The 15,394-nt window shown below is 37.7% G+C and overlaps 1 long non-coding RNA gene across 1 annotated transcript in view; it reads left to right on the forward strand.

The window, feature by feature from the left end:
- The first annotated feature begins 8,438 nt into the window (after positions 1–8,438).
- LOC141366224 (uncharacterized) overlaps positions 8,439–15,394 on the forward strand; it is a 31,854-nt gene continuing 24,898 nt past the window's right edge. Inside the window, exons 1-2 of the long non-coding RNA XR_012371325.1 lie at positions 8,439–8,575; positions 9,413–9,499. This is a non-coding gene — a long non-coding RNA (uncharacterized lncRNA). The remainder of the gene's footprint in view (positions 8,576–9,412; positions 9,500–15,394) is intronic.

The following is a 15,394-nucleotide window of genomic DNA, read 5'->3' on the forward strand; positions in this document are numbered from 1 at the left end:
GACACTGCAGTTTCCAAGTGTACACACACAGCAAAGGACAAGACTCACCCACTGCACTCCACACACTCTTTGTGAAATAGGGTCAGAACCACATCTGACCGGGGACTCATCCTGGGAATCGTTGAGGCACTGGTGCAACGAGTAGTCGGATGTAAACGTCGCCGCTACGACACTCCAGCGTCTTCCCTCGCTAACTGTTCCCGGCTCACCCACAACTCCTCTCCACGGTGGGGCCACTCACACACTATACCACAACTCACAAGAGACTCACTGGTTTTTCACACTCATAGGAATATGCTGCTGCAACAGTGATTTGGGGTACTCACACGGTTGTTGACACGAGGTCTTTTCCCTCTCTCTTCCAGCTGCTGGATAAATACACAGCCGCCATGTTATCTTCTCTGAAACGACCTTCTTCGGCAGTACTTCCGGTAAGTCTTCCTGTTTACAATCACTCAAAGCTTGTTACACATTTCCATAGATCGTTTCACAGATAGGTATTGATCTAGATATACTCAGCCCGGTCTCTGTTCCTGCCAAATCCTTAATCTTTCTTCGCCCAGCCAACAATATCCTCCGCCTTCTGTCCACTGCCCTCGCCCAAACACTCCGACTCACCCAACGTATCGGCTAGAATAAAACTGCTCGTAATTGTCGTCTCTCTTCAGCCCCGTCCTCTTTCCGCTTCGCTTCCTCGCGGTCGCCGGATCAACGGGGCCTTCCGACTCCCATACTGTGAGGTTGGCCGCCTAAACATCCGTTTGTCTCAGTTTACATGCAACCGTGCAACCGAAGATTTTCAAGATCTCCACTCTGGCCGGAGTTTTTAGAAACAATCGGTTTCAGAGGCGAGTTCTCTGTTTGCGTGTAAACGAGGGGCACAAACAAAGGTAAATGTCTCAGTTTTTCAAAATAACCATGTACGTGTAAGCATATCCTTAATTAACACACTAACAAGCTGATGAACTAAATCAGGTGTTTTATATATGAAGTTATCTTAAATGTTCTGGGAGGGGGGGGGGGGGGCCCGAGGACTGGAGTTGAGAACCACTGAGTTAATGCATAATGAAATATCATAAAAAAAATTATTGGCATTAACTAACAATAATTAATAAAGGCTGATTAACTTTGTTCATTGTTAATTCAGGTTAACTAATACATTTACTAATGTTAACAAATGAAGGGCTCAGATGCAAAAACCGCTAAACGCCAGCTGTTTGCATCTTGTGTTAAAGCAGTAAAGTTCAGCAGGAAAGTTTGCCATTCTCCTTCTGTTTACAGATGGGAGGTGAGCACACGTGAACGTGCTGATGACATATGGTGTCTGTGTGAACAGGTTGCGCAGTGGCATGCAAAACACGTTAACAGATGAGGGGCAAAAAATTGCATTACTGCGTTCGGTCCAAGTTCAAGGTTTTGTTGAACATTTTTTGGGTCCTACGCCTTTCGCAGATGATATATATTCATAAAAATACATTTAAACAACTTAACATAGTGATTGCTATCAGGAAGTAAGGAGACTTTTAACCAGTATAACTAAAAAGGTTTCTGGATCAAATCAGATACCCTGTCTTTAAGCCGTAAAATGCTTGCACGTACTTAAAGGGTTTGCAACTAAAAACAGTCAAATTTGTAACATTTCAGTTACTGACTAATAACCTTTTCATTGCCAAGTGAATTTACTGAAGTTAAACATAACCTTTCAGACGCAGAGTGATTTGCATATAACCCTACCCAGAAATACAATATACAACCAAAGCTTTAGTTATTAAGCAACCATTCAGCTAAATGTTTCTCCTACATTAATAAAATTAATAAAGTTCTCTGTACATCAATTATAATTAATGAATGAATAAACTTTCCATTTGTTTGGTATTTTATGTTAGGAAAATCTCATATCATTCTAAGGAACTGTCCTATTTTGTTGAATTGTCCTAAGACTATCTATCGTTGTTTTACCAGTATTTTCACTTTCCATATATATATAAAAAACCCTGCAGATAGATACCACATAAACTGTGACCATTTTGGACTGATGTACTGTAAGTGGCCTCATGGTGTTGTTATTAAGCAATCTTCTTCTTCTCTAAAACAAGGTTAATAACCGCAAAGCCTCAAATGGCTAATAAAAAATGATGTTGACATAAAAATGAGGCTATGAGCAGAGATAGTGAGGTGGGGGACAGTTATACCCCTTTACCTGTTTCACTTCCTCTATTGGATCAGGCCACACTTCCTTCAAAGGCCTATAAATTCATATAAAACGTGAAAAAAAAATTGTTATAAAATGTGACCGGCGCTTCTCCATGTAAAACCTGTTAATATGATGCAAGATTTTTACGTCTGGTTTTTATGGTTTTCTAAATCTTTATAGTGATATGAAACAAAACAGTACTTAAATATATATATATATATATATATATATATATATATATATATATATATATATATATATAGATATAGATATAGATAGATATAGATGGATATAGATGAAACATATTGTGAAAATGTCTTAGCCCACTATTCCATCATTAGATGTGTTGTTTTTGCAATGGTACCCTTCTATTTATTAAAATACAACTATAAAATACAGGAACATTGTATGCAGTATTAAAAAACAGAATACAGTTATAAGAGAAAGTGTGATCTCCACTTATACTTGATCAATAGCAGGAATCTGCATGATCTCTTAAACCTAAATGAAATTAAATCCTAATTTTAATTCTAATCGAATGACTTCAGGACATCAGTCTCCTCAAATGAGTTCAACATTTGTTTAATACTAACACTAAATACTGACTGATGCATGAAGAAGATATTTTCATTCTGAAAATTGTTCATTTTACATTGTCCTGTATTTTCTGTTTGTATCTTAATAAAGAGAGCGTAAAGTATAAAAGCTCGGTTAAACAACAAAGCTGGTGGTGGCTTAAAGGATTAGTCCATTTTCTTAAAAAAAATCTAGATAATTTACTCACCACCATGTCATCCAAAATGTTGATGTCTTTCTTTGTTCAGTCAAGAAGAAATTATGTTTTTTGAGGAAAACATTTCAGGATTTTTCTCATTTTAATGGACTTTAATGGACCCCAACACGTAACAGTTTCAATGCAGTTCAAAATTGCAGCTTCAAAGGACTCCAAACGATCCCAAACGAGGCACAAGGGTCCCATCTAGCGAAAAGATTGTCATTCTTGACAAGAAAAATAAAAAATATGCACTTTTAAACCATAACTTCTCATCTATCTCCGTTCATGTGACGCGCCAGCACGACCTCACGTAATTGCATAATGCCGTGGAAAGGTCATGTGTTACATATATGAAACGCACATTTGTGGACCATTTTGAACAATAAACTGACACAAAGACATTAATTAGTATCATTCAACATACAACAATGCCGGATCGGTCCTCTTTCTCCACACTTGTAAACACTGGGGCGTAGTTTTGCATACATAATCCGTGTCCCCGACGTGATGACGTATTGTGTGAGGTCACAGGACCGGAGGAAGATGAGAAGTTGTGGTTTAAAAGTGCATATTTTTAAACGAAACATATCGTTCGCTAGATAAGACCCTTATTTCTTGTTTGGGATCATTTAGAGTCCTTTGAAGCTGCAATTTTAAACTGCATTAAAACTGTTACGTGTTGGGGTCCATTAAAGTCCATTAAAATGAGAAAAATCCTGCAAGGTTTTCCTCAAAAAACATAATTTCTTCTGGACTGAACAAAGAAAGACATCAACATTTTGGATGACATGGTGGTGAGTAAATTATCTGGATTTTTTTTTAAGAAAATGGACTAATCCTTTTGCACAGTACTGTATTTGTGAAATTAATTGTTGCACTCCATTTATTTACTCTAACTAAATCAGATAAATACTGAACGTGTTACATTACGAAGGACCTTATTTAAGATGGTTTACACACTTTGTTTTCTTTAAAGGTTTATAAGGTAATCACTCGGTTTACAGCTCTTAAAGTGAAACAACTTTGAGTCCCATTTAAAATTCAGTTTGTGTCTATGACCACCTAATCCCCTTTTGTTTTCTTTCATTATGATCCACTTGGGTTTCACTTGCTATCACTTCCATACAAGTGCAAAGCAGGATTAGCAAACATCATCTCGGCTCCTGTAAGTTTGTAACAGTGACCTGCAGTGTGCTTCTGATGGTACCTCGTGAGATCCATAATGCTGAGCAGCTGTTTGGGGAAATCTGGACACAGGTGCAGAAGTACAGGATCAAGCTCAACCCAGACTGCGCTCCTGATGGTTTCCAGAATGACTGCATTATTGAGGTCAAAAGATCATCTCCACTAGCAACAAAGAATTAAGGATTAGTTTTATAACACAGGAGGCCCTTTTTGTCTGCATCGAATGCTAATGGAACAAACAAAACAAATGGGAGGTGATGGTCTGTCAGATTAGAGTGTCTGGATGCTGTGAATGAATCTGAATCGTCTTCTGTGCGTGGGGCAGATGGTATTTAGACATTTTAGTTACTATCAAACAATGTAATGGTTGTTTTAGGCACTCCTAAGTTGGATAATGTGTTTCTTATTTGAAAAGCTTTTTTAAGAAATCTCAGACTACCTTTTGACCTCTTTGGGTATGATGCTTTAGGACCAAAAGAGGGCAGCATAGTTCTGCTCGATAGAATTATATTCAGTCACCCGGTTTCAAGGGCATGAGCCAACATTTGTTACTCTTTGGAAAATATTTGTTGAAGTGAACACACTTGAGATGAAATGAGTAACAAAAAAACCCTTAAGACTGTAATACAATCATAATAAATCAATTTGCATAGATAGTACTGTAGCTGGGAACAGAATTTTTAGACATTCATTCAGATTTTGAACATTTACTCTGTTTACATACACACATAGATGGCAGATCTCCAAAATGGTTCTTGGGAGATCTATTTGTTGGTTTGTCTCGGAGAGCTTGATTGATACTAACGTTTTTACAAAGAACATAAATTATGATTTATGATAGCGGTAATGTTTAATGGAAATAAACAATATATTTTTCTTGCTAAAGCAGTAGAAAGATTTATGCGGATATTTTTAAACATCAATCTTTCATTGCACACTGTTGTTTATCCTGTCACAGTAACTTTTAGTTATTAATTTACATTTTATGTATTTGTTGAACCATGATATTACAGGACATGTTTCTTTTATTCTATTCGTTACATTTTTATTAGTTATACTCAATTGATCAAATAATGTAGCATATTATAACCTATAAAACTGGTCTAGTCAACTCCGGTCCTGGAGGGCCGCTGAAGAGTTTGGCTCCAACCTTAAACAATCAAACCTGAAGAAGCTAATGGAAGTCTAAAGGGTTACTTAACAACATCAGGCAGGTATGTTCGATTAGGGTTGGAACTAAACTCTTTAGGACATTGGATCTGGAGTTGACAAGCCTTGCTATAGATGGTTTCAGCTGCAACAATATAAACAAACGCAGAGACGGCTCGTGACTGCTCATCCGAGGGGCGCTAATTCAAAATAAGTGTTCGGAGTGTCATGTGTGTTGCTTGTGTTTTCAAAATATGTGTTCTGCTCGTTGAGAGATCCTGTGTGCATCACGTGTTTTGTCAAAATAAGTGCCTGCTTCACACGCGTCAAACTCGTTTATGATAAAAGAGACACTCACGTTCACAAAATACACGCAAGACACTCCCTTAAAAGTAAACTTTGATTATGCATGAGATTATGCGAGTATCTGGCAAACGCAAGCTTCTCTTTTATCATAAACCCTTTAGATGCGTCTGCAGCAGGCACTTATTTTGACAAAACGTGATGCACACAGGATCTCTCGAAGTGCAGATAATATTTTGAAATAAGGAACCACACACATGACGAGCAACATGCATGTTGTGAAGAACTTCGCATCAAGCGCCCTCGAAAAAAGAAGTCACCAGCCACCACTGAACAAAGGCTTTCGTGGCCCAAATGTAACTTCTGGTAGACTTCCGCATATAAATACTTTTACAGTCGTTCATTTCTGATAACACGCTAAAAATATCTAATTAATTCAAATCATAGATAAAGCTAATCAACAATTACACCGAACTAAAGATACTGTGTAAAATTAATGTATACAATACAGGGCTCAACATAAAGGATTGCCCAGTGGCCCGGGGCAAGTGTGAGAGATGTTTGGGCCAGTAAAAAGTATTGTCACTTGCCCGATCGGGTCAATGCTTTACCCTCAGTCACTAAATATAATTTTATCAATGTATATTATTTAACATCTTGGAAGCAGACATTTACTTGGGTAAAACACGATGAAAGATACGATGCAATATTTTGCACAGTTTGCTGTTAGTTTACAGGTAAAGCAGAAAAGTAGGGAGCCTTTTTTCGTTGTAACATGTCTGTTGTATATGTATACAATTTTATTTGACTTTTGAATTATTATTTTTAAATATGTGACACTGACATTTTTTATTGGGGACAGTGAAAATTTGGGCAGGGCAAGTGAAAACCTGAACCACTGGCCCAACCGGGCCAGTATAAAAACTTCTTTGCGTTAAGCCCTGCAATACACTGCTACAGATTCTTAAATTCTTGCCCCTCGTCTTTAAGAAACCGAACCGTTTTAATTTTCCAGAAGGCCAGAGGTCAGATTAGTCACTAGACAGACTGATAAACAAGCACAGACTGGAAGTTACCTATGGGCCACGCACATAACCGTGGCAACGGGCGTTCGTCCACGGAAACTCTCTATAAAATGTAAAAAATGCTGGGTTATTTTCAACCCAGTGTTGGGTCACAAAGGGACAAACCCAACTCATTGAGTTCCCAGATAGTAAGACTCCAGGGGCCTCATTTATAAAACGCTGCGTAGAAAACCTCCAAAATTTGATTTTACAATAATTTCTCAAAAGCGCACATGTGTGATTCATAAAACGAATGTACGCATAGAAAACGTGTGTACACTTCACTTTTAGACGTAAAATCTATAATTCGCAAAGGAGCTTGAAATTGTGCGCAGCTGAAAAGTTGCAGATTTCCGCCTTTAAATGATGCCTAATTAATGGCATAGACATATAAAACAGTAACTGTCAACGTTGAAATACTTTTCAAGCAGCAAGAATGGCTTATATTTTCAAAAACCTGCAGCAATCGGAAAACCAAAGTGCATACGTCTCCTCAGACCCTGACATGGTGCTAAGCACTTTTCCACGTCAACGTTTTTATAAATTTGGACTTTGCTGTGGATTTTGCAGACTTTACGATCAAATCTGTGCGTACGCAAGCTTTATAAATGAGGCCCAAGAGCTGCTGACTTCAGAGTGGATCCGGTGCGGTTCAGCCCCAGAGTTTATTGTAATCTGGGATGCAATCCCTGCTGAAAAAACCAGCATCAAACCAGCATGGGTATTATGCTGGTCTATGCTGGTTTAGCAGGTGGTCACCAGCATACCAGCACCAAAACACAACATATGCTGGTCTTGTTGGTATGACCAGCATGGGATGCTGGTGCTAATGCTGGTTTGGTGCTGGTTTAGCTGGTGCTAATGCTGGTGCTGATGCTGGTTTAGCTGGTGTTCATTAGCAAACCAGCACCAAAACACAACATATGCTGGTCTTGCTGGTATGCTGTTTTTTCAGCAGGGATTTAACTGCTGGTTGTATTAACCCCATGCTCCGTTTTTTAACCCATTTTATTTGAGTTAATTTAACCCAACAGCTGGATTTGTCCCTTTTTGACCTAATGCTTGGTTGAAAATTACTCAGCCTTTTTTGTGTGTTGTACATAAAACTTTGGCAATCATAATTGCTAAATAATGTGATGGGCTTCGCAGAAGTATGTGTTATTTAAATCACTCTACTTATGTTAGCTTTAGCTTCAATATTGACTTGCCTCAAATTAAAAATGGCATCTACTATGACGTGCACAGCCAACTTTGCTCTTAAAGTATGCACTGTTTACGTTATGCAAAAATATGTACATTTTTGTGTGTAGCAAAAGAGTGCAAGTACTGCCTAGCCCACAATTAAACTATTAAACACATCAAAAAAGAAGCCCTCTTTGCATTTCAGCTTCTTCATTTATGTTATTTTCACTATACAAATGTAATTAATTAAATCAGTGAAGCATCACTTACTTCATTTATTAATTCAGTGTAGCGTCTCTTTAACTCCTCCCTCTCCTAACGCGAAATTCTTCGCCTTTCCACTTGAGGGTACTTTAAGGATATGCATTTCAACATAATAAACTAATTTCATATACAATTTAACACGGATAGTATTGTAATTCAGACGCAGGACTAGACCATGTCCGACCTGTGCAGCGTTGTTGTTTATCGTGCTGAGTGGCACGTGCTCATACAGTACCCGCGCACTGCCAGCGGGACGGCGCGCTAATTCGCGCGCGGCAGATGTGGCACAGTGGCATCTGCCGCTTCTGACTGCAGATCTCTGTGTGATGTGACTGAAGAGATGAAAGCCGAGGTTGTTGCCATGGCTGTAATTACCGACGATACAAACAGGAACAAAAAGCTGCTTTGTTTGCCATTCTGTCCCCAATCAGTGGGGCGCGTGAAACTCGTGTCTGTCAGGTATTTAAAAGTTTTATATCTTCTCTCTAATATAAGCTAATGGTAATATTAAGTGTGATGTTAATATGGATGGAATTAATTGCACACACAGTGACTAAAAGTTACCTGAAATGGGATCCCATGTCAATGTTTTTTCAAACACGAGCTCCTTGTTGTTGTTTAATGAAAGTAAGCAATTAAAGTTGAAAACCAACAGCAGTCAACAAACATCTTATTAGTTCATGTGGGCTACCCTCTTCAAGTCATTTATATGCTCAATAAATAAATAAAATCCCCTCAATTTATTCGTTCTTATACTTGGCTTCCTGTGAAGTCTGGATGTAAGTGGTCTACACCCAGATTTAATGAGTGAGAGGTGTCATTTAGCATTAAATGATTGACTGACAGTGAGCCAGGATGAACTGATGAGCTATACAGGCCTAGTCTATCTTATATAGGATGATCATTAACTGGTGTCAGGTTTGAGTAGAACATGATGCAATCAGGAGCAACTATTAATTGCAAGCTGTTGTAAAGTGGAAGCTTGCTAAAGCGTCTGTTCCAGTGGTTTATAACTCAACGTAATGAACTGCAAGTCTTTATCGCTACTGTATGTCTTCTCCCTGTGTACTCCTTCATGTGATTTCATTGCGTTTCCTCTATTTGATTTCACTATCCAGCATTGCACGCAGCGGGGTTATTATTGAACTGTGAAACTGAAACTAATACAAAAGCTATTGATGTAAAACAGTTTTGTATGAATAAAATAATGAGCACAATTTAAACAAAAAGCTGAAATGGAATTAATCTTTCTTAGCCAGACCTTCAGTACTGCTTCTTTTCCTGCATTGTTTCCAGGGGACGGAAAATAATCGCGACACTCCCGGAAATCCGGTTTATTTCAACAAATCAGAAGATGACTTCGACATTCCTGAAGAGTTTCCAGTTAAGTGTGCTATATGCATTGCTGTTTAGCCAATGTTCCATGGGCTTGACATCTGAGGCTAACTGTGGGTTCATACCAGACGCGAGTTCAAAGATTTGCACGAGTAGATTAAATACAAAGTCAATGCAAAGATGCATCAATGCAAACACGTCTTCGCCCAAATTTGAAAATATTCAACTCGAGTGAAAAACTCCCATGACAGGAAGTTAAATCCCGCAAATAATCTAGAGCGAGTAACGCGATGCCCCGAGTTTGTTGTGTACGTAGCATAAGACTAATATGGAATAAACCTAATAGGGGTTAAATAATAAAATTAGCAAAAAAGAATTGTTTTCAAAATAAATAATTGCACCATGCACAGCAGATTTTTATGAATTGTGTATTTGTGTGGAAGATAGACACTCCACCTGATAGGTATACAGGTTGCTGGTTAAGGTGGTTGTAATTTGTAACGAGGGTGCTTTGAAGAAAGCGAAAGAGAGTTGAATCCATGTGCAAAAAGAGGTTTATTAAAGTAATTCCCAAAAGGGGCAAGCAAACACATCCAATAAGGGGCAAACCAAAACGTAATCCAAAAACAGGCAATAGGTCAGGGCAGGCAGCAAAACAAACAATATCCAAATGACAGGCACGGGTCAAAAACAGGCAGATACTAAACAAGATACAGGTAAACAGATACAGACAGGCTAGAAAATACAGAGTAATAATCAGCAGTGATTGAACAGATCTGAAGTGGCTTTATACTAGACAAACAGGAAGTGGGAAGTGAAGTGTGACATGGCATGATATCAAAATAAAAGTCAGAACAGAACAGGGTGTCAAAATAAAAGTACAAAACACAACATAATATAAGATATAAACCCTTACATAATTGTAAAGTTACTGATACTAAAGTAAATGCACAGGCATTCTGCATTCAGGGAAGTTTAACAATATTAATGAAAATAGGGTAAAAATAATACATGCACTCTAAAAAATGTTGGGTTATTTTCAAGGGTCAAAAAGGGACGAGCCCAGCAGCTGGGTTGAAATTAACCCAGAAAGTGTTTATATTTGACCCAACAGGTTAAAACAACCCAGCATTTGGGGTTGAAACAACCCAGCATGGGTTAAATTACAACCCAGTGGGATGGGAAAATAACCCAGCATGGGTTAAATTACAACCCAGCGGGATGGGAAAATAACCCAGCATTTTTTAGTGTATTGCTGCGTATTTGGCATATTTATTTTGTATCTAAATTATGACAACTCACATCCTTATTCGTTTCTTTGGAAATTCCAAATGTCTTAATTGGTAGTATTGGTCTTTACAATAAAAAGGATGCCATGAAGTAGCCAGCTGGAAATACAAACTAACCCATACCCCAATTCTAACCCCAACTCCAAGCATACATACTTTATAATAGACAAAATCATGGAGAAACCTATATATTAAATGACATCCTAAAGAAAATTCCAAATCTTACCCCAAACCCAAGCAACAATGGTTTAAAAAACTGAAAAAAATTGGGAAACCATTACATAAAACGACACAAAAAATGCACTCTATTAAGTGAATGGGAAGGACTGGCATATCATATGCATGCAAAATTGGATTTTGGTTATGTATTGCAAGACTTTTCACAAGAGAATGGGTATATATATATATATATATATATATAAGCAGCTGTTTCTATGGAATGTAATACGTAAGACGCAGACTGTTTTTCATACTGGTTAAATGTTGACATATATTGTTCATCAGTTGTGAATAGGTGAGATTTTTTTATATAAAAGCAAGTTATCAGGGCTAGATATAACTGACGTTGGGGTTGGTTTTGTTACATAAATCTGGCAACCCAGCCAAGCTGCCAGAGCTCAGTCCATGTGCATTTTGTAATCTTTACACTTAACCCTCTTGCTAATTTGTATGTTGTGACTGGCATTGGATCTAAGTGTATAAAACCCTTTGTAATTGACATTACAGTCAGTGCATGTGCACATAGGCAGACATTAAGCTGATTCTGTACATTGTTGTGATTTTCAACTGATCCTTTAGATGATTTTGTCCCACTTCAGTTGTAAAACTAATTTCTTGACTATAATTAATCAAACTAAAACTGGAGAGTCTATAAATGTAAACGAAACTGTAATGTTCCAATAAATTTGCTGAAACTAGCCCAAACTAAACCAAAATGTAAAATAATCTTGAAAATTAAAATGATCTTGAAACGTTGAAAACTTGAAGCAGCAGTTCATGCCAGAAACAAAGACATTCGCTTTCAAAAATAGCCCCCTGTGCAGCTGCCGCCCATTCTCTCTCAGTAACCCTTCAATCAAGACACCGGCTCTGGGTGGGCTGCCCTACTTCCAGCCCTCAGGAATCAGCACTGGAGGCAAGCCAAGTCCCAACCCCCCGAACCTGACCAGGCGTCCCGAAGGTTAATGCAGGCCCAGTCTCCACTCGATCGGCTCTCATTACTAATGTTCAGGGCTATGGAATACCAAATTGCTCCCAATTGGGCAAACGGAGCGAGACTTTGTGCCCAAAGCGAGGCACTCCGTGGAAATAATTATCAGCGGTTGGCCAGCAGGTCAGTACCACATGTTCGCACATACTGAAGGACATGTAGAAACAAGGTCATGACTACAGGTCCAAGACAGCTGATAATGCTTTAAGTACCGGTAAGGTCTTTTATATTGTTGCTCCAGACATTGTCAAAGCATGCCTTGTGCTCGCTAATGCTGTGTGACAGCGATATTAGATATTTAGATAGCAAGCAACTAGGGATTGTTTAATGGTTGGCCAAGATAAGCCACGCTTGTAGAAATTTAAACAGCGTACGCTGTGGTCTTGGGTGGGTTGGGTGTTGAAACCAGGTTATGATAGGAAGTCCTCTTGGTGGCAACAAATACACGCACACAGAGACACATGCAGTATGCAGATGTAGGGTACACTACACCCTACAGCGTGTAACAATTGGGAAATTTGGGATGTTTAGAAGAAAAAAATTGGTCTTGCAATACTCTGTCATTACAAGCCTCATTATACAGTAATAACAATAAGGAGATCTTAGATAAGAAATTAAGCCGGAGGACCTGACATGGAAACCCAGATAAAGATCACATCTATTTCCAATGATTGGAGCCAAACCACTAGTCATTAGGACCAGACCACTATATTTAAATTGTGGACTGTTTAGGCTTTTCAACACACAACATACAAATCATGTATGTTGTTTCAGTCCAAAGTGTGTGTAATTGTGTAGATTTCATTGTTGCTCGAGGCACACATTTACGAATTTAAGGTTAAGAGCGTTCGTTCGGTCCTCTGAAAATCAGTGGGGTTTTGTAATCATCCTATGGAAGAATGAATTAAATTGAAGTTCAGCATGACTATCAGTCTCCTGCCATGTAGCCCACCCACCTAAAAACTTTTCATGAAAAAAGACTCTGACGAAAACACTCAAGGAGTGAAAAAAGGTGAAAATACACATCACATCCCACTTATAAACCATCCTCACCTTGGAACGACAAAGGCACTTCTCTAAACCTGTTAAAAACACATTTCATTTCCAGGTGAAATTGCAGTAAATTGGGCCCATGGGCTTTCGCAACACTGCAGTGCAGTGCATATGTTTCCATACCTACCAAACACTTGTATTTTATAGGTACTTTGTGTGAAGCTGTTACTGAGAAGACTGAATATTAATATTCAATAGTTATTATTTAAATTACTTTGAATTAAATTATTTAAATAGTTATTATATATTTACCCTTAAAGGTAAATTCAAAAAATGGATAACATTAATAATATTATAGCATTAGAAATACTACTGTGACTAAATATCTTACACACACTGATGGATTAATCATCACAGAAACATAAACACATTTTTTGGTACTGTTAGATTAGGCCAGATGTGGCACACACCTTAGCCTGAGTAGTGGTTTAATAAACTTGTTAAAGGTGCCATAGAATAAAAAACTGTATTTAGCTAGGCTCAAACGTTTATTATTTGTAAACCTTGTGCACGCAAGACTGCTGGAAAACAGACCAATCTCAACATAACACCAACTGTGACGTCACAGTCGAGATGTGCGCCCCAACATTAAAGCAACACTAAAGAGTTTTTGCTCTTTGCTCCCTCTACAGGTTGGAAGCGGAATTGTCCATTACCACTGTTGTAAATAATTTAGCCTACTGCAGCAAAGCTGGCTCTGATTGTATTGTAGGTCTGCCATAAAGCAGGTTTTTATAGTTTTCACTCGAGCTACAGGATCGCGACCTAACGGTTGGAAACTTCTTTAGTGCGGTTTTGGTCGATAGAGGGCTGTAAAGCGAATGTGAAAGTGTCGTTCACCCTGTTTCGAGTGGATGAACGACTGAAACTTTGGTGTTGCTTTAAATTACACATTAAATTAATTAAAATGTTGTTACAATGCTAAAAACAAAGTTGTGAGTTAGCGCTACTGAGTTAGCGCTACATACTAATTAATACTATATGCTAGCGTTTAGGCTGAAGTTGTACTATTGACGTTACAGTTACGTTTTGCAGATCCATATTGGGAAAAAATACACACTTACCACTCAGAAACGTCTATTAACAATCTCCAAACAATTAGTTGTTCCCCAAAATCTGTATTTTCGTCTGATATAGGCTCAAACATGTTTACTTATGTGAGCTACTGACATGAGCCGCAGAGCAATCAGAGCAGAGCTCAACATTCATGACCCTTCCAAATAGGGCAAAAATAGACCATTTCATTCAAAGGACAAATCCTAGAGTTTTAAATGGACACGTAAAACGTTTCTGGAGGTTTTTTTGCGCTTAAATAAAAGTTACATACCTTAAATTAAGTTACATACCTTCTATGTAAATATCAAAGAACAATTTAACATATTATTTCAATGCGTTCTTTGGCACCTTTAAGCACTTTGCATTAGATGATCTTGCGGTCTTAATGTCTATATTTGGTTAACTCATTGAATTAATACTTTACGAATGAAAGCTGCTCAATTATTTATGTTTTCTTTAATGGATCTAATGGACGTAAAACAAAAGATATGAAGGAAAAGCTTGGTATCAGTGCTAAAACAGCTTCACTTTATGAGACTTTTATTAAAAATAAAAACATGAAACATAACAAATTGGGTTGTTCCCATTAACCCTTAAATTCACACATTTTCATGTCCTATTATTATTTTTGCTTGCTTGTTTTCTCGTGATCACGACTTAATTTCTCGTTATCCCGAGATAACAAAAGTTGCTTTCTGGTGATCTCGACATAACAAAAGTTGTATTCTTGAGATGTGATTAAAGCTTACGTAGAACGTGTTGTTTTGTTTGTAAACAGCAAAAGCATATTTTGCTAAATTAGCATGGATTTGCTCAAGCTGAAATAGATTTGTCAGTATTTACAATTTTACAGTGATGAATTTAGGGACCGTCTTTAAGTTACTCTATACACGTTTCTACTTTTAACAGCATTTAAATGGAATGACTTAAAGTCAACAAACAGTCACAAAACCAACGTGTTTATGTGGTTGTCAGCTATAATGCACTTTTAGATTTTTGATATTTATTTAAATAAACTGTTAAATACTATTGAAGATAGAAATGTGTACAGTATTACTTTAGAGATGGTCCCTAAATTCATGAACATGAACCGTCCAACTTTATTTTTTTATTAAGTCTATCGGCTACACATTAGCTACACGTGTGGCAATGGCGAAGACCCCAACTCATATGCATTAGCAGTCCACTTCAAAATACACTAAATATTATGGACAGGAAATTACATTATGACATTTGGTTTATCATGTCAAGATAACGAGAAAGCAACTTTTGTTTTCTCGAGATCATGAGAAAATTAAGTCGTGATCACGAGAAAACAACTTTTGTTATCTCGAG

The sequence above is a fragment of the Misgurnus anguillicaudatus genome, chromosome 9, assembly GCF_027580225.2.
Source record: "Misgurnus anguillicaudatus chromosome 9, ASM2758022v2, whole genome shotgun sequence".
Taxonomy (NCBI): Eukaryota; Metazoa; Chordata; class Actinopteri; order Cypriniformes; family Cobitidae; genus Misgurnus; species Misgurnus anguillicaudatus.